We start from the raw sequence: 18649 nt of genomic DNA, 5'->3' as shown, positions 1-18649 counted from the left end.
TTTTATCTAGCCTCTGGTTAGATGTGTTTTTATGTTTTAATTAGTTTTTGTGCCAAGTTTAACCTATAGGATCTTCTTGGATGATAGTTATTTGATCTTGCTGAAAATTCCAGAAACTTTATGTTCACGAAAATAATTGTTAAAAATCACCAGAACGTGATAAAATATTGATTCAAATTTCTGCTGATCAATAAACAAATTATCTAGGCCGTCCTATTTTGGCTGAATTTTTGGAGTTCCAGAAGTTTGCGTTAGTTACAGATTACTACAGACTGTTCTGTTTTTGACAGATTCTGTTTTTCGTGTGTTGTTTGCTTATTTTGATGAATCTATGGCTAGTAAAATAGTTTATAAACCATAGAGAAGTTGGAATACAGTAGGTTTAACACCAATATAAATAAAGAATGAGTTCATTACAGTACCTTGAAGTGGTGTTTTGTTTTCTTTCGCTAACGGAGCTCACGAGATTTTCTGTTAAGTTTTGTGTTGTGAAGTTTTCAAGTTTTGGGTAAAAGATTTGATGGATTATGGAACAAGGAGTGGCAAGAGCCTAAGCTTGTGGATTCCCATGGCACCCCAAGATAATCTAAGGAAACCAAAAAGCCAAAGCTTGGGGATGCCCCGGAAGGCATCCCCTCTTTCGTCTACTTCCATCGGTAACTTTACTTGGAGCTATATTTTTATTCACCACATGATATGTGTTTTGCTTGGAGCGTCTTGTATTATTTTAGTATTTATTTGTTAGTTTGCCACAATCATCCTTGCTGTACACACCCTTTTGAGAGAGACACACATGATTCGGAATATATTAGAATATTCTATCTGCTTCACTTATATCTTTTGAGCTATATAGTTTTTGCTCTAGTGCTTCACTTATACCTTTTAGAGCACGGTGGTGGATTTGTTTTATAGAAACTATTGTTCTCTCATGCTTCACTTATATTATTTTGAGAGTCCTACAAAACATCATGGTAATTTGCTTAAATTGAGAAACTAGTCCTAAAGTAATAGGCATCCAAGATTAGTAAAAAAAATATCTTATGAGTGTGTTGAATACTATGAGAAGTTTGATGCTTGATAATTGTTTTGAGATATAAAGATGGTGATATTAGAGTCATGCTAGTTGAGTAGTTGTGGATTTGAGGAATACTTGCGTTAAAGTTTGTGATTCCCGTAGCATGCACGTATGGTGAACCGTTATGTGATGAAGTCAGAGCATGATTTATTTATTGATTGTCTTCCTTATGAGTGGCGGTCGGGGACGAGCGATGGTCTTTTCCTACCAATCTATCCCCCTAGGAGCATGCGCGTAATACTTTGCTTTGATAACTTGTAGATTTTTGCAATAAGTATATGAGTTCTTTATGACTAATGTTGAGCCCATGGATTATACGCACTCTCTTCCTTCCACCATTGCTAGCCTCTCTAATACCGCGCACTTTTCGCCGGTATCATACACCCACCGTATACCTTCCTCAAAACAGCCACCATACCTACCTACCATGGCATTTCCATAGCCATTCCGAGATATATTGCCATGCAACTTACCACCGTTCCGTTTACTATGACACGCTCCATCATTGTCATATTGCTTTGCATGATCATGTAGTTGACATCGTATTTGTGGCAAAGCCACCATTCATAATTCTTTCATACATGTCACTATTGATTCATTGCATATCCCGGTACACCGCCAGAGGCATTCACATAGAGTCATATTTTGTTCTAAGTATTGAGTTGTAATTGTTGAGTTGTAACTGTTGAGTTGTAAGTAAATAAAAGTGTGATGATCATCATTTTTAGAGCATTGTCCCAAGTGAGGAAATGATGATGGAGACCATGATTCCCCCACAAGTCGGAATGAGACTCCTGACGAAAAAAAGAGAAAAAAGAGGCCATAAAAAAGGGAAAGGCCCAAATAAAAAAATGAGAGAAAAAGAGACAAGGGACAATGTTACTATCCTTTTACCACACTTGTGCTTCAAAATAGCACCATGATCTTCATGATGGAGAGTCTCTTATGATATCACTTTCATATACTAGTGGAAATTTTTCATTATAGAACTTGGCTTGTATATTCCAATGATGGGCTTCTTCAAAATTCCCTAGGTCTTCGTGAGCAAGCGAGTTGGATGCACACCCACTTAGTTTCTTTTGTTGAGCTTTCATATATTTATAGCTCTAGTGCATCCGTTGCATGGCAATCCCTACTCACTCACATTGATATCTATTAATGGGCATCTCCATAGCCCGTTGATATGCCTAGTTGATGTGAGACTATCTTCTCCCTTTTTGTCTTCTCCACAACCACCCTTCTATTCCACATATAGTGCTATATCCATGGCTCACGCTCATGTATTGTGTGAAGATTGAAAAAGTTTGAGAACACCAAAAGTATGAAACAATTGCTTGGCTTGTCATCGGGGTTGTGCATGATTTAAATATTTTGTGTTGTGAAGATAGAGCATAGCCAGACTATATGATTTTGTAGGGATAACTTCCTTTGGCCATGTTATTTTGAGAAGACATGATTGCTTAGTTACTATGCTTGAAGTATTATTATTCTTATGTCATTATTAAACTTTTGTTTTGAATCATTCGGATCTGAACATTCATACCACAATTAACAGAATTACATTGAAAATTATGCCAAGTAGCATTCCACATAAAAAAATCTGTTTTTATCATTTACCTACTCGAGGACGAGCAGGAATTAAGCTTGGGGATGCTTGATACGTCTCCAACGTATCTATAATTTTTTATTGTTCCGTGCTATATTATATTCTGTTTTGTATGTTATTGGGCTTTCTTATACACTTCTATATTATTTTTGGGACTAACCTATTAACCGGAGGCCCAGCCCAGAATTGATGTTTTTTTGCCTATTTTAGTGTCTTGCAGAAAAAGAATATCAAACGGAGTCCAAACGGAATGAAACCTTCGGGAACGTGATTTTCGGAACAAACGTGATCCAGAGGACTTGGACCCTACGTCAAGACATCAACCAGGAGGGCACGAGGTAAGGGGGCGCGCCTACCCCCCCTGGGCGCGCCCTCCACCCTCGTGGGCCCCACGTTGCTCCACCGACGTACTTCTTCCTCCTATATATACCTATGTACCCCCAAAGTACCAGATACGGAGCCAAAAACCTAATTCCACCGCCACAACCTTCTGTACCCGTGAGATCCCATCTTGGGGCCTTTTCCAGAGCTCCGCCGGAGGGGGCATCGATCACGGAGGGCTTCTACATCAACACCATAGCCTCTCCGATGATGTGTGAATAGTTTACCTGAGACCTTCGGGTCCATAGTTATTAGCTAGATGGCTTCTTCTCTCTTTTTGGATCTCAATACAATGTTCTCCCCCTCTCTTGTGGAGATCTATTCGATGTAATCTTCTTTTGCGGTGTGTTTGTTGAGACCGATGAATTGTGGGTTTATGATCAAGTTTATCTATGAACAATAATTGAATCTTCTCTGAATTCTTTTATGTATGATTGGTTATCTTTGCAAGTCTCTTCGAATTATCAGTTTGGTTTGGCCTACTAGATTGATCTTTCTTGCAATGGGAGAAGTGCTTAGCTTTGGGTTCAATCTTGCGGTGTCCTTTCCCAGTGACAGTAGGGGCAGCAAGGCATGTATTGTATTGTTGCCATCGAGGATAACAAGATGGGGTTTATATCATATTGCATGAATTTATCCCTCTACATCATGTCATCTTGCTTAAAGCGTTACTCTGTTCTTATGAACTTAATACTCTAGATGCATGCTGGATAGCGGTCGATGTGTGGAGTAATAGTAGTAGATGCAGGCAGGAGTCGGTCTACTTATCTCGGACGTGATGCCTATATACATGATCATACCTAGATATTCTCATAACTATGCTCAATTCTGTCAATTGCTCAACAGTAATTTGTTCACCCACCGTAATACTTATGCTCTCGAGAGAAGCCACTAGTGAAACCTATGGCCCCCGGGTCTATTTTCCATCATATTAATCTTCCAACACTTAGCTATTTTCATTGCCTTTTATTTTACTTTGCATCTCTTTACCGTAACAATACCAACAATATTATCTTATCATATCTATCAGATCTCACTCTCGTAAGTGACCGTGAAGGGATTGACAACCCCTTTATTGTGTTGGTTGCGAGGATTTATTTGTTTGTGTAGGTACGAGGGACTCATGCGTGGCCTCCTACTGGATTGATACCTTGGTTCTCAAAAACTGAGGGAAATACTTACGCTAATTTGCTGCATCACCCTTTCCTCTTCAAGGGAAAACCAATGCAGTGCTCAAGAGGTAGCAGCCGCCGACTCAGTATCGGTCAACTCCGTTGGCGTCTTCCCTCCCCGCTGCTCGCCGTCGCAAGCGATCCTGTCGCTCGCGGCTCCAGCGATGGGTGAAGCACGCGGTGGCTCGTCAGTCATCCACTCCTCAGATCACGGAAATCGAGCCAAACGAGTCCTTATGGCTTGTTCGATCAATCATCTGGTCACTCGGATACACTTTTCGAGTGCGAAAGTAATGACCCGGTTGTGGAAGTCTTCGTGGTTGGCTCCCAGTGCAGCCCACCAGGATTTCCCCGTGGCGGGGGCGAAAGTGGCGGTCTGTCGCATGGCAACGACGAGTACTACCTGCAAGCCCTCACTACGGAGCAAAGAGAAAAGCTGCAACGTCGGAACTGAGAAAAGCTGCAACGACGGAACGAGCAGTTCCTCCAGATCCCCATCGCTGGGGAGACTGCTGAGGCCCATGCCTTGGAAGCCGCGCGCGTAGCCACTCTGGCTAAGCGCACGCGTCTGGAAGATCTCCGGAGGTCACTCGACGACCGCGCTCGCCGATAGCCTCCAAATCCCAATCGACAACAGCGGCAATTATTTCTGATTGGATCTCAAGACGAGTTCCAGGTATTCCGCACTCCGATCCAGAATGTTGCAGCAGCCGCAAGGATCGCGGATTCAATCCAGTCGTCTCGTTCCGAGGCCGGAAGGGGCCTCGAGCAGATTCGCACGCTGCTCAGAGCAGCGGGAGAGCAGAATTCGGCTGTCTCTCAATCGCGTAATAGGATTCACAGCAGGTCTGTCAGGGCGGACACGGTCTAGTCTGCCCATAGTCTAAGGTCGCCTCCGTGGTGTGAAGACCGTGGTTATCGTCAGGACCAGTACCTGGATCGAGGCCACAGACCGTTTGTTCCTCAACATCACCATGATGATCGCCGTCGAGTGCCTGCATCCCCTCCGAGGGGTGGTTCATATGCACCCGGTGGTATGATGACAGGCGCTCATTCGGAGACGAGCGGAGAGAACCACTCGACCCTCGAGATCCTGGATTCAACGCGAGGTCAGTCCTTGTGCAGAACTTAGTCGACAGATGTAGAGCCCACTACGAGGGCTTGGACAGGAATCACCCGAGTGGAAGCGGTGTGCACATTTCTGGACCCATGTGTTTTAGCAGGGCTATACGGTCAGCTGAGATACCCCCCAACTTCAGATTGGCCACAGGAGTCAACAAGTTCACTAGCGAGTCAAAGCCAGAAACATGGTTGGAAGATTACCGAGTGGCAGTGCAGATTGGCGGAGGCAATGATTATGTCACCATGAAGCACTTGCCCTTGATATTGGAAGGGTCAGCCCGAGCCTGGTTGAACCAGTTGGCCCCTGCGAGTATATACTGTTGGGAGGATCTCGCCCAAGTATTTATCAAGACATTCGACGGAACATGCAAGCAGCCAGCTGGGCTGACTGAATTGCAACATTATGTCCATAAACCGAATGAAACTCTGAGAGATTACATACAGTGTTGGACCAGGCTTCACCACGTGGTTGAGAACGTCACAGAACACCATGCTATTTACGCTTTCAAGGCCGGTGTCAGGTACAGAGAGCTTATCTTGAAGTTTGGTCGAGCTGGAACTTTGACCATGAGCGGAATGATGGAGATAGCCACTCGGTATGCGAATGGCGAACAAGAGGACCGACTCCGTAATGGCAAAGGAAAGGCTGTAGACCCCGACACCAGAGGCGGGAATTCCAGTCAGAAACAGAAACGTAAGGCAGAAGATTTAGGCCAGGCAGAAGCAGCCGTTGTGGCTGCACAAGGCAAAAACAAGGGAAAGCCCAAGGGGCAGTGGATACCTAAAAAGATGAAAGATCAGTCGGGCAAGGACATCCTGGATATGCCGTGTGCCATCCACACGAAGAAAGACGAGGAGGGTAACCTGATTTTACCCAAACATACCACTCGGCAGTGCAGATTCCTTATTCAGCAGTTCTGTGAAGGTCAGCCGAGTGAAAAGGGCTCTGGCAAGGACGATGATGAAGAAAAGGCAGAAGATTACCCGAAGGTCAATGCCACTCTGGTGATTTTTCCTGACGTTGAGAGAAAAAGTCGACTAAATGTCATCAACCGTAAGGTGAACATGGTCGCTCTGGCGACCACAACATACCTCAGATGGTCAAAGACTCCCATAACCTTTGACCAGTCGGATCACCCAACTCATGTTGCTACCCCTGGGCGACAAGCACTGGTAGTGGATCCAGTCATAGGGGGCACTCGATTGCACAATGTTCTTATGGATGGCAGCACTGGTTTGAACATTCTCTATGCTGAAACCCTCCAGGGGATGGGCATTCCGATGTCCCGACTCAGTGAAAGCAACATGCAGTTTCACGGGGTCATCCCAAGGAAAAAGGCAAAGTCACTCGGTCAGATTGCTTTGGATGTGGTGTTTGGTGACTCGAAGAATTTTCGGAAGGAAAAGTTGACATTTGAAGTGGTGGATTTTCACAGTGCCTACCATACTATTCTGGGCCGACCAGCTTAAGCTCGCTTCATGGCCCGTCCATGTTACGTGTACCTTAAGCTGAAGATACCCGGACCCAAGGGCGTGATCACCATCACGGGGAATAGGTAGAGAGCCGAGGAATTTCTTCAGAAGGGATCCAAAATTGCTGATGAGCAGATGGCAGTGGTGGAATTGGAAGAATACAAGAAGAATGCCGATCCGAGTGATTTGCCCTGCTCTAAGAAGCCGGCTTCCGAGTCCGCTTTTCAGTCGGCAGAAGAAACCAAACAAGTTCACATTCACCCGGAAGATCCCACAGCCGCTCTGACCAACGTCTCAACGACACTTGACAGCAAATAGGAAGCCGCGCTCATCCAGTTCCTCCATGAGAACTGGGACATCTTTGCATGGAGATCATCCGACATGCCAGGTGTACTTAGGGGACTGGCTGAGCACCGTTTGAGAGTCGACTCGAAGGCCAAACCTGTCAAAGAGCATCTCCGCCGCTCTGCTGCGGAGAAGTGGAAAGCGGTTGGCGAAGAAGTGGCTCGGCTCCTGGCGGCTGAGTTCATATGCGAGATATACCACTCCGAGTGGCTCGCCAACGTCGTCATGGTCCCCAAGAAGGACAAGTCACTCAGTGTGTGTATTGATTTCAAACATATCAATCGGTCCTGCCCGAAAAATCATTTTCCACTCCTCCGCATCGACCAAATTGTGGATTCCACTGCGGGATGCGAGCGTTTGTCTTTTCTTGATGCGTATTCCGGATACCATTAGATCCGACTGTATGGGCTAGATGAAATAAAAACTACCTTCGTCACCCCTTTCGGGTGTTTTTGCTATGTCATCATGCCATTCGGTCTCAAAAACGCTGATGCCACATTCATGTGCCTGAGTCAAAAGTGTTTGCTCACTCAGTTCAGTCGGAATGTCGAGGCTTACATGGATGATACCGTGGCCGCATCATGCAAAATCTGGTCGGCGAGCTTCACGTCAGACAACACAGCCGAGGAGTCCTCGGCGAGACACCGGCCGCGGTCTTGCACCTCACTAAACAGGCCCAAGGACTTCCGTTTCTTCCACCCGACTGAACAGTTCCATAGCGGGATCATCCTCTTGGCTAAAAACATGCAGCAATAAGTTGAACCTATCTTCCTCTACCATGAATGGATCCATGGTGGAAGAGAAAGGGCGTCCGTTGAGAATATTTGTTCGTGTGATCTTTTCTGTTCTCAGGAGAAGGCTTAGATCAGGTAGATAAAGATGTTGTCTACGCTCTTAAGGAGGAAACACTAAAAAAATGGGATTGCATGGGACGGGAGGGTATACAATTTCCTAACTAAACGACGGGGCCCTTTTTTCCCAACAAACGCATTAAGTAGTTGGCTTGATTTTAGCATCAGAAGGATAGCTACCATGTATGTGGCGGTGGAGGGGTAAAAGAGGGATTAAGTGAGATTACAACAAATACAGATTACATTGTGAAATTTTTGTAAAAAAAATGCACCTTACATAAAGGAACGGAGGGAGTATTAAATAATTAGAAAATATTGTTTCGTAAAATATTATCACGTGTTTTAAAAGAATCACTACAGACACTGTATATTAAAAAATCATTATGTATTCAAAATTATTATTTTTTGTTCGTTAAAAAATTTATTATATAACTTAAAATTTTCATTGTATATTAAAAATGTCCAATGTAGATTACAAAAATGTTCACCGTCTATTAAAAATGAGTAGTTTGTATTTTAGAAATATTCACTAATACTAAATAAGTTCAGTGTGTATTTATTCACTGTATATTACAAAACTATAAAAAAAATAAAAATGTGCAAAAGTAAAAAAAAAGAAAAAAGAGATAAAATGAATCTAAAAAAGAGAAAAATGGAAACTGGAACAAATAGCCACACAAAGGAAAAAAAGGAGGAAAACCCAACTTTCACTGAATGAACAAAAAAGCAATAGAAAAAAAACAAAAAAAAACAGTGAGCGACATGCAGCCTATGCTGCCACTAACTGGGCCGGCCCACCTACAGGGCTGCGGGTTAAGCCAATCCCTTTTTTTATACTGGCGTCTCCGCTAGATTTGACATGCGGTTGAAAACGACGATCATGTACCAAATGGTCTGCCCGCCGAGGAATCTAGTAGAGACCACGCATCCAATCCTTGATCAACACCGAATCGGCGGTGGGTAGATCTAATCAGTAGGAGTTCTCTCTGGAATGCTGCTGCCTCACAAGTCCTTGATCAACACCGCATCTGTGATATGGTAACGGCGTGTACGGTTGATCCATGGTACCGGCATGGGAAAAAATTCAACACCCCTCCTACAAGATTCCAATCTGCTTGATAGTGTGAATCTGCTATAGTCCAGGCCTCAGACTGCAATGTGTGTCCCTCGGACAACAGTAACTGCAGTGCTCTACTGTGCAGAATTCAGAGTTAGCACTGCTTTAGGTCTCCGGCCGGGTCTTCAGGCACCGCATATCATGACAGCAAACTGATGCCCCCGCTCGGACTAGCATGACTCGTGTGGCACGACGCCTGAAGATTCCTCTACCGCCTTTGAGCCAACGTTGCCGATGAACAAAGGTCTGGGCAGCGAGCGTGCGTGGCCCGGCCTATCCAGCGCCCGAGTTCTCCTATTGGACGCCCATGCGCATCAAATAGAGGAAGCTCCGCCTAAAGCAGGGGCAAATGGGCCAGTCCACTGCCGGCGAGCGGTTTTTTATCCTTTATTTTTCGATCTCTACGTTGGTTTTTCACCAAAAAACCGGCTGTTCTTTATTAGGAGCTCGACAATTAAAAACTTATTAAATACATAAAAAATATAATTTCGAAAATTATTATCATGTGTTTTAGAAGAATCACTGCAAACACTGCACATTAAAAAATTCATTGTGTATTAAAAATTATTGTATAATTTAAAACTTCTATCATATATTAAAATTGTTCAATGTATATTACAAAAATGTTCAACATACATTAAATAATTAGAATCTAGTATTTATTAAATATTCACTATATACTTATAATTCAGTGTATTTGAATACATTCACTGTATATTAGAAAACTATAAAAAAGTAAATGTGCATTCAAAAAAATGAAAAATAGAGAATCTGAAAAATAGAAAGAAAACAATAATAGGAAACCGAAACAAGTAACCACACGTGTTGGTGGCCGGGGCGCCGGCGGAACGCTCGGGCCGGTCGCGCTCCGTGCGTTGGATCTCTTTTGATCCAACGACGCTGTTTGCGCCACGTGTTACCAGACCCGTATTTTTTTTTAAACACGCACGGGTTATCCCTTCCCGTGTTTTTGCTGCAACCGCACGGGGGGGTCATTTTGGTGCGAGGAGGCAGGGCGACCGGCGGGCGGCTGGCTTGTTGGCGCCTGGAGATCAGGAGCGGCGGCGGCGGCCCAAGGCGGATCTCGAGTCTCCGGCGATCTATGGCGCCCCCGGATGGTAACTCTCCCCTCGTCCTCTCCCTGTCATTGTGTTGTCTCCCCCTCCCCCATTGGCTTTAGGGTTAGGGCGGGTTATGGTGCGGGGCGAGGTTCCCGCGGGCCGCCGCCGGCGCCGGCGCAGACGGTGATGGGGTGGTGTTCCCGCGGGTCGAGGGAGCGGGCGGGGTGGTGTTCCCGCAGGGTTGTGGGAGGGGGCGGGGGCGGTGGTTATTCTCCGCTTCTTGTCGAATTTCCCTCAGTGCAGAGATTCAGCCGTGCTCAGAGCCATCATTTGGCCAGCGTATCTGTTGGCCGACACGACAGCCATTTACGCTCTGGGCCACATGTCTGTGACTAGCTGCAGTAGCAGCAAGAGGTCGCTGGAGCACCAGCTGATGGCGTTGTGGGCGCCGTTATTGCTGCTGCACCTTGGCGGGCAGGACAACATCACCGCCTACACCATTGAGGACAACCGGTTGTGGTTGCGACATCTACAGACTTTCGCGGTGCAGGTGCTGGCAGCTACCTATGTCCTATATGAGTCCTCCGTCGTGGCTCGTCAGACCTTGCTCCGTCGGGCTGCAATTCTTATGTTTGTGGCCGGTGTTCTTAAGTACGGGGAGAGAGTATGGGCGCTCAAGTGCGCTAGCACTAGTAGCCTATCTGGCAAGAATTACAAGAGTTTTGGCAGGGTGCGTATTGGAAATACAAAGACATGCATTGATGGGTGCATATGGCAAAGGCTCGGTGATGGCAGCTCACTCGCTACTAAATATCCCTAAACATTTGTTGAAGGGTCTGTTGCCTCTTATAGCTCTTCAGAAGGGAGTTACAGAATTTCATTGGAAGGGATTAGGATCCCATTAGGATTTGTTTCCTAAATAGGATTTGTTGAAGGGTCCGTTGCCTCTTAGGCTTTTGGTGGCTAGGGATTTGGGATGGGATTAGGATCCCATTAGGATTTGTTTGTTCCACATATATGTAACATTTTTAGATGCAAAATGTTGTGGCCTGTGATAAGTTCAAAATGTTGTCGTTAGTAGCTTTTTTCAGTGGTGGTAGTAGCATTTTGAAGTGGTGTTAGTAGCTTAAATTAAGCACTGTCCAACTGAGGATGTATATTTTTTATGTGTGCTTATACTTTTTCCTTTTTGTAGATGTTGCAGGCACCTCTGGTGAGAATGAGGGGAGTAAGAAGGCTAAGAAGAAGAATAAGAAGAAGTACAATCTATGTGGCTTTAAGTCAAGGTTTAACTCAAAAAGGCTGGCTGAGATTGGGAAGCAAGTATCACCGGAAAAACAGAGAATCATAAGGGAGGGACCGTTTGGAGACTTGTTGGACATCCGGTCTTTCAAGGTGCCCCATGAGCTCATTGAGTTTGTTGCGATGAACACGAATCACATACTCTCTGAGTTCAAACACAAGAACAAATCTATCACCTTCAGCAAGCTTATGGTGAAAAGGATTTTCAACGTGCCATCCGGTGATAGACCCGTGAAGCTTCTAAAGAAGAGTGATGAACATGATCTTCGCAGCATCTACAAGGAGGGGAACAGGGCTCCAATCGCCCATGTTGTCAAGTTGCTCACTAGTTGCAGTGAGGAGGACGTGGTTATGATAAATAGGACTTGGGCACTCCTTGCGTTGGCAACAGTTTTGTGCCCAGGCACGGGCAATATGGTGAATCTCGAGTATCTTGCTTCCCTGGAAGATATGTCTTTGGTGCATGAATTCGCTTGGGATGAGCACTTGTTGGCACGAGCGATGGAGGAGGTTGGAGTCTTTCAAGAGAAGAAGAGGATGCAAGCAAATACAGAAAAAGCAGCAGAGTTTCAGATCGCTTCATGCCTTCCGATGTTAGCGGTATGCAACGCAACATTATGAAATACCTCCATCTTTTTTCTTTGCTGCATGAAACCTTCTGTACATTTTCTATAGCTCGCATTTATGTTTTTGTTGGCTAATGTCCTTTTTACATTCCCTGCAGATCATATACATGGATCATATTGATATCCCGCCCGGCCTCCCAAATGAGCATGCCATTGATTATTCCGTGCCGAGGATACGCTTTGTTTGCCAAAAGGATTTTGATTGGTTGGATAAAGTTGACAAGAACAAACTCACTCTTGTCCAACCTTTCTACGGGAAACACACCCAAGTAATTTTGCTACACCCCCATGTTTTTTGCTCATTGAATTTGCATGTAGCAATCTTTGCTTTTCCATTTAGGTTATGGCGGCCTTCTTATTTTGTCTCCCCTCATGTTTTGTTTTCCTAGATCCGGAGTTTGTGCAACACCCCCTATGCAGCACAACTCATGGGACAGGAAGTTGGTGCTGAAGCAGCCAGTGGGCAGGGAGTTGGTGCTGAAGCACCTAGTGGCCAAGCAAGCCAAATTCAAGGTGCTGACATTCAAGCAAAGGACTCTCAATCAAACGAGGCTCAACAAAATGTTGATACTGAACCACACCTATCATCATCGCTCAACGATTGGCTGCAGCAATCATTCCCTAGCATGCAAGATCTAAGGGTACTCTTTCACAATCTACACTATCTTTTTCTTTGTATTCATTTCCTGTTTACCTTTGGCTTTGCATTATTTACTATACCCAGTTGCAAGTGTATATTTTGTTTGCTGCATCCCTCATTCTGATGTGCTACAACCATGTTCTGTTTTTGCTTCATATGTGGTTTAAGTTCATACCTACTAGGCTTTTTCGCTGCATCCATATGTCTAGTGTGCTACAACTACATTCTGTTTTTGCTTCAAACATATCATAATTTTGCTACATCCATATCAATAATTTGCTACCTAGAGGTATAGACCATTTGTTTTTTATGCTTCATCCATGACAGTAAATTGCTACAATCACACTATTTATTTGATACATAGTGACACAGCACCACACCTACTTGTTTCTTGCTTCATCCATACCTCTAATGTGCTACACCCACATTTGTGTTTTTTTACATCCATACTTCTCAAAATATGGATATACTTGTCACTAAAAATGTTGGTGGATGGTGTAGGTACCAACTCAGTTTCAAATGCTCTATGACAAGCACAAGGGTATTTTTGCAGCAGAGGTGGATGGTGTAGTAGGCAAGTTTGGACAGTGTTTAAAGGGATTGCAATGCAACCGGATGGCCTCTCTCCTTCGTGATGTTGGAGACGCCATCACAGCTACCAATGAGCCCAACTTTTCCTTTGAAGCACCTATCATGGACGAATGTTGCGGAAAAGAGAATGATGCTAAAGCTGCAAATGCCGACATTGGTGCTCAAGCTCAAGCTCAAGGTACAACACCTAGAATCAACAAGGATGAAGTCACCGGATTGAACCTAGAAGTTGCAACAGAGGCTGCGGAAACTCGTGAGCAACAAAGAGTGAGTTTCGAGATGGAAGGCAACGCCTCACCTCACAGCCCCCCACTCTTCTATGATGCACCCAGGAGTGCGACAGCCGGCATTTGGGACGACGAGCCATCCTGTGAGTTGTTCCCAAAGGGCTCCGAAGACTATGAGATGATGCATTCCACGGATGAGGCTACAATTAAGAAGAGCACAGTCAGCCCCATCTATGCAAACATCCCCGTGTTTCCTGTTCCTGTTTCAGACGATGATGACAGCCCAAGTATGCTTCCTTCCTCTTGCATCATTTCTTTTTGTTTTTCTCCATAACATTTTTTTCACATTTGTGTGATTCCAGCAAATTCTTTTTGTACAATCTCTTGCAAACTCATCCATTTTTTTTTGCTACAGCTCCTAAGATGGTCGCTATGGAAGAGCATTTTGCTGATGCAAGCAGTGGACCTAGCACACATGACAAGAACACTAGGAAGAAGAGGATGGACAAAGTTCCAGCCATAAAAAATACCAGGGCAAAGAAGCAAAAGGTCGACAAGGCTGCAGAAATGTATGAGAAGTTTGTAAAGCATGGAAAACCATTGAGGAAATCACAACCCAATGAACAAGTGTGAGCTACCTAAGCCCTATCTGTTTTTGCTTTCTATTTTTTTTCTGCTCGAAACAAATGATTCATTCGGTTGCATCTATGGTAACAGGACGCCTTTCATCAAGCTAGGTGTATTTTTCATTGGATACAAGAAATTCCTTGTATGCTTCAAGCCTCGCGGGGATATGAATGATGAGGTTATGTCCCTATGTATCGAGATGAACAACCTCGCATCCCGTGCAGCAAAAGAAAGGGATGTGAAGAAATACATCTTCTCAGTCCACGCGGGGGTAAGCTTTTGTAAAAACAAGCAATGCTTCATTCCTTTCTTACTTTCACATTTTTGTTGCAACACACAATAACCATTTTGTTGTATCTTTCAAGTAGATCCTACTAAAACAAGACCCATCAACCTTCCAACCAGCAAAACTCATGGCTGAGCTTGAAAGGGCTATGAAATTGTTCAAGGTTCAAAAGTTTGACCTCGTAAGTTTCACGAAGCTTTCTTTTGTTCCACACCACAAAATACTTCCAAATATGATCCAATGATGCGACGCGGCTGTAATTTTTTTTACATGTTCTGAGTACCTTTTTGCCTTTCTTTTGTTTTTTCCAGCTTTTTTTCACAATTGTGCATGATCGCCATTGGATAGTTGTTTGCGCAAACTTGCTTCACAAGCAGTGGAATGTATTTGACTCAATCCATTCAAAAGGAAAACAATCTCCTTTGAAGAAGCAAGCCAATAACCTGGTAGGCTCATGCTCTCTATTTTTTTCTGTTTACCCTTCTGATTCATCTACATAAATGCCATGTTGTCATCTTTACACACCTCATTTTATTTTATTTTGAAACTTTTGTGTGTGTTTTCGGTGCTAGATCACAAACTTTACAACCCTCGCACAAGAGTGCAGCGAATTCAATGTCAATGTTGGATCCTTCGCCCGTGTTGACCTAGAGGATTACCCAAAGCAAGATACCCTGTGAGTTTTCTTTTTGAATTTTGCTTCAATCATGTTTTTGCATATCATCATCAAACTAGATCACAAACTTTCTGAACTTTTTTTATCTCACAGATGTGATTGTGGCTTTTTTGGGCTCAAATATGTGGAGAACTATGATGGGAAGTCAATGAGAGAGTTCAAGCAGGTACACATTTTTAATTTTTTGTCTTGTGATTTTGTTACAATCTACTTTCTTTGTTTTCAATACTCATGCAACAGAAGAATACCATGTGTTGTTTTTGCTTCATATGTGGTTTAAGTTCGTACCTACTAGGCTTTTTTGCTACATCCATATGTCTAGTGTGCTACAACTACATTCTGCTTTTGCTTCATTCATATAATAATTTTGCTACATCCATATCAATTTTTTGTGGTGGATGGATGTGAACTTTTTGCATTCACCACTCATGCAACACAAGAATAACTAGTATCATACTTGTTTTACCTTTTGTTTTCACCACTCATGCAACACAAGAATAACTAGTATCATACTTGCTTAATTTTTGTATTCATTTTTTACAGGAAGACATGGCGCGATACCGCATCAATGTGGCATACAACCTTTTCAGTCACCCAATGAACAATGCCCCAAAGGAGCGGGCGTTCAAGGATGAGTTGGCGGCTTGATTTTATGGAAGGTTCAAGACCAACAAGCTTGTTTCTTCGTTAGGTCTAGATCAGGTCCGAGGTGGTAGCGTTCTCATAGGATTAGGGTAGTGCGCGTTCGTATGTAAACTGTTGGTACCTCCAGTAAACATATGTGTCCTTTTGGTATGTAAGCCGATGATAACTTGATATTTTGGATGATGCACTTATGTTTTTAATGGATGCGTTCTTCTGTTTGCCAACTTGATCATGCATTGACAATTGTTTTTTGTTTCGCTGGTTCTGAAATATGATAATATTTCAAACTTCATCCATCGAAGTTTCAAGGGAATCTATGTGCATTTTTTCCCTCAAAACATATTTTCTGAAAAAATAATATGTGAATGCTACTTTTGTCACACACTTAAATTGCTGGAAGCTCACAGGAAATAGCTACAACCTTCTGTTAGATTTGTTGCAGAGCCAAAATATACATTTTTACCTGCAAATTAGCTACATCCCTACAATATTTTTGCTGGAAGCATAATGTAAATAAGCTTCCTTTCCCAACTTTTGCTGTACAGCTAAATCAACACTTTAAATCATTCAAGGATTTTTTCCTTTTCAAACTTGTTATTTTGCTACAACCATGTTTTAAAAAGCTTCAACCATGTTTCCTAAAAGCTGCAACCATATTTTGAAAAAGTTTCAACCATATTTTGAAAAAGTTTCAACCATGTTTTCCAAAAGCTTCAACCATGTTTTTCAAAAGCTTCAAACATGTTTCCTAAAAGCTGCAACCTTGTTTACAGAAGCTTCAACCATGTTTTCAAAAAGCTTTCACAAACATATAACAATAAGAATTATTTTAAATCAACTCTTGTAAAAAGGAACATTCTGCTTTTTTTCAAACCACGCATGTAGTGATATGTTGCAATCCCACAAAACAAACATTCACAGCTAGTCAACACAACTTTTTATCATAAGTCATGGGGTGTTACAAGGCAATTCATCATTTTTTCCCTCATGAAAATATCCTAAAGTGTAAGGATTGTTTCGACGCCCGGAGCTTTCGCGCTCGCACTCGCAGCAAGAAAAGCTGCAAGGAGTTGGCAATCCTTCACGTTGTGATCTTCATCTTCACAATATTTGCATGGAGTCTTCTTTTTCCTTGGCTTTGGAGCTTTCTTTGTTTTCACTGCGTCCTTCTTTGCTTTCTTCTTCATTTCATCTTCTCGAATCTCAATTAGTGGCTTCCTGCGCTTCTCTTTCTCTTTTGGCCTCCCTTTCTTTGCTGACTTTGGTGGGTTCCGCAGTCCTACGGGGGGTGGATCCCGCTGACCTGTACTTGGACCCCCTGAGACTTGTGCATTTTCTGCATGACCTTGGGCTTCTTCGTCTCCTGCAACCCCATCAGTTGCTCTAGCTTTTATTGCAGCAACCCCAACACTACCCTGATCAATTAGCCCAGAGACAAAACTATAAGCTTCATCATTGAAGCATGCATCAGAAGCGAGTTTCCCAAACTTCCGGCATAGAGAGTTAAACTTTAGGGTGTTTGTCGTGGGGACGCCGAAATGCATAGCTCTATGCCCATCGCCCGGTTCAGGCGCAAGGTCGGTTGCTCTCTTAGACCATCTTGGAAGCATGTAAGTCGCAGGTATCGTTTGCACGTTCAGGTGCACCATGACACGGATGATATGTGGGCAGATCAGCCCACACATCTCAAACATGTTGCAGGTGCACATGTATGTCTGATCTTTAGGGGCAACACGCACCGTGTACACTTTAGGGTTGACGCCATAATTTGCAACAATGCGAAACCAGACGACACCGTGTAACCCTTGCAGCTGATATTGCAGACCATAGCCTGTTGATTTAGCCAACATTTTTTGAAACTTGGAAAATACCTCTCTGGTATAGAAATCTGCAGCTTGCTTTTCAATGTTGTAACTGCAAACAAAAAAGCTTCCAACATCAATAAGAATTGCTACATATGTTTCAAAGAAATGCTGCAACCCCACTGTACTGGAAAACTAAAAAAAATGCTACATGACTTTGGACTTACTTTCCCCAGAGTGGCGGCCTCGTCGCTTCATTGATGAAGCCAGCATTGTCTTCACGATCAAGCATTAGCTCCTGGCAAAGCTCAAACTGCTGGACAAATGTCCAAACCGAGTCTCCATGATGATTTAAAGTCTTGAAGTAGGAATTCAGGCCCTCGGACCGCCCGGTTGTTCCTGTGAATGGGAAGAACTTATTCCTAAAGTACACAGGAGCCCACATCTCCCTGCTGTCCCACATGTTCTTGAGGTGTTTCTTATCAGCCACACCAAATGACTCAACCATCTGCTTCCACCGTTCTTCAAACTCCTCAACGGTATCTGAATCATTGATGCAACCATAGAATGCTTCAGCAAAAGGCTCATCCTTGCCCAGCATCTTCCCTAGTTTCGTCCTTGCAACCCGGAAGACGTGCCACTTGCAACATCTGTGTGTTGAATCTGGAAATACCATTGAGATGGCTTTAGCCATTGCCTGGTCTTGATCAGTCATAATGTTCAACGGATGCTCGTTATTCATTGCCAACATCCATTGCTCGAAGACCCACTTGAAAGTTTCGATGGTCTCATCAGGCAACAAAGCGCACCCCAAGCAAACAGTATGTGTGTGGTTGTTAATGCCAACAATCGGAGCAAAGGGCAAGTTGTAGCGATTCGTGCAGAATGTGGTGTCGAAAAACACACAATCTTTGTACTTTGGATACAAGGCCCTTGTTCTCCCATCAACCCAGAAAAGCGCCCTAACAGCTCCATCTTCTTCTAGCTTCGAGAAAAAGAAGTTGGGATTCTCCACTTGTCTTCT

The 18649-nt window shown here is 43.6% G+C and overlaps 1 pseudogene; it reads left to right on the top strand.

The window, feature by feature from the left end:
- The first annotated feature begins 10585 nt into the window (after positions 1–10585).
- LOC123055651 (uncharacterized) lies at positions 10586–15779 on the top strand (annotated as a pseudogene).
- The last annotated feature ends 2870 nt before the right edge of the window (positions 15780–18649 follow it).

Source organism: Triticum aestivum, chromosome 2D (assembly GCF_018294505.1).
Source record: "Triticum aestivum cultivar Chinese Spring chromosome 2D, IWGSC CS RefSeq v2.1, whole genome shotgun sequence".
Lineage (NCBI taxonomy): Eukaryota > Viridiplantae > Streptophyta > Magnoliopsida > Poales > Poaceae > Triticum > Triticum aestivum.
The sequence above is the reverse complement of the archived record's forward strand: the minus strand, read 5'-3'. Positions and strand labels throughout refer to the sequence as shown.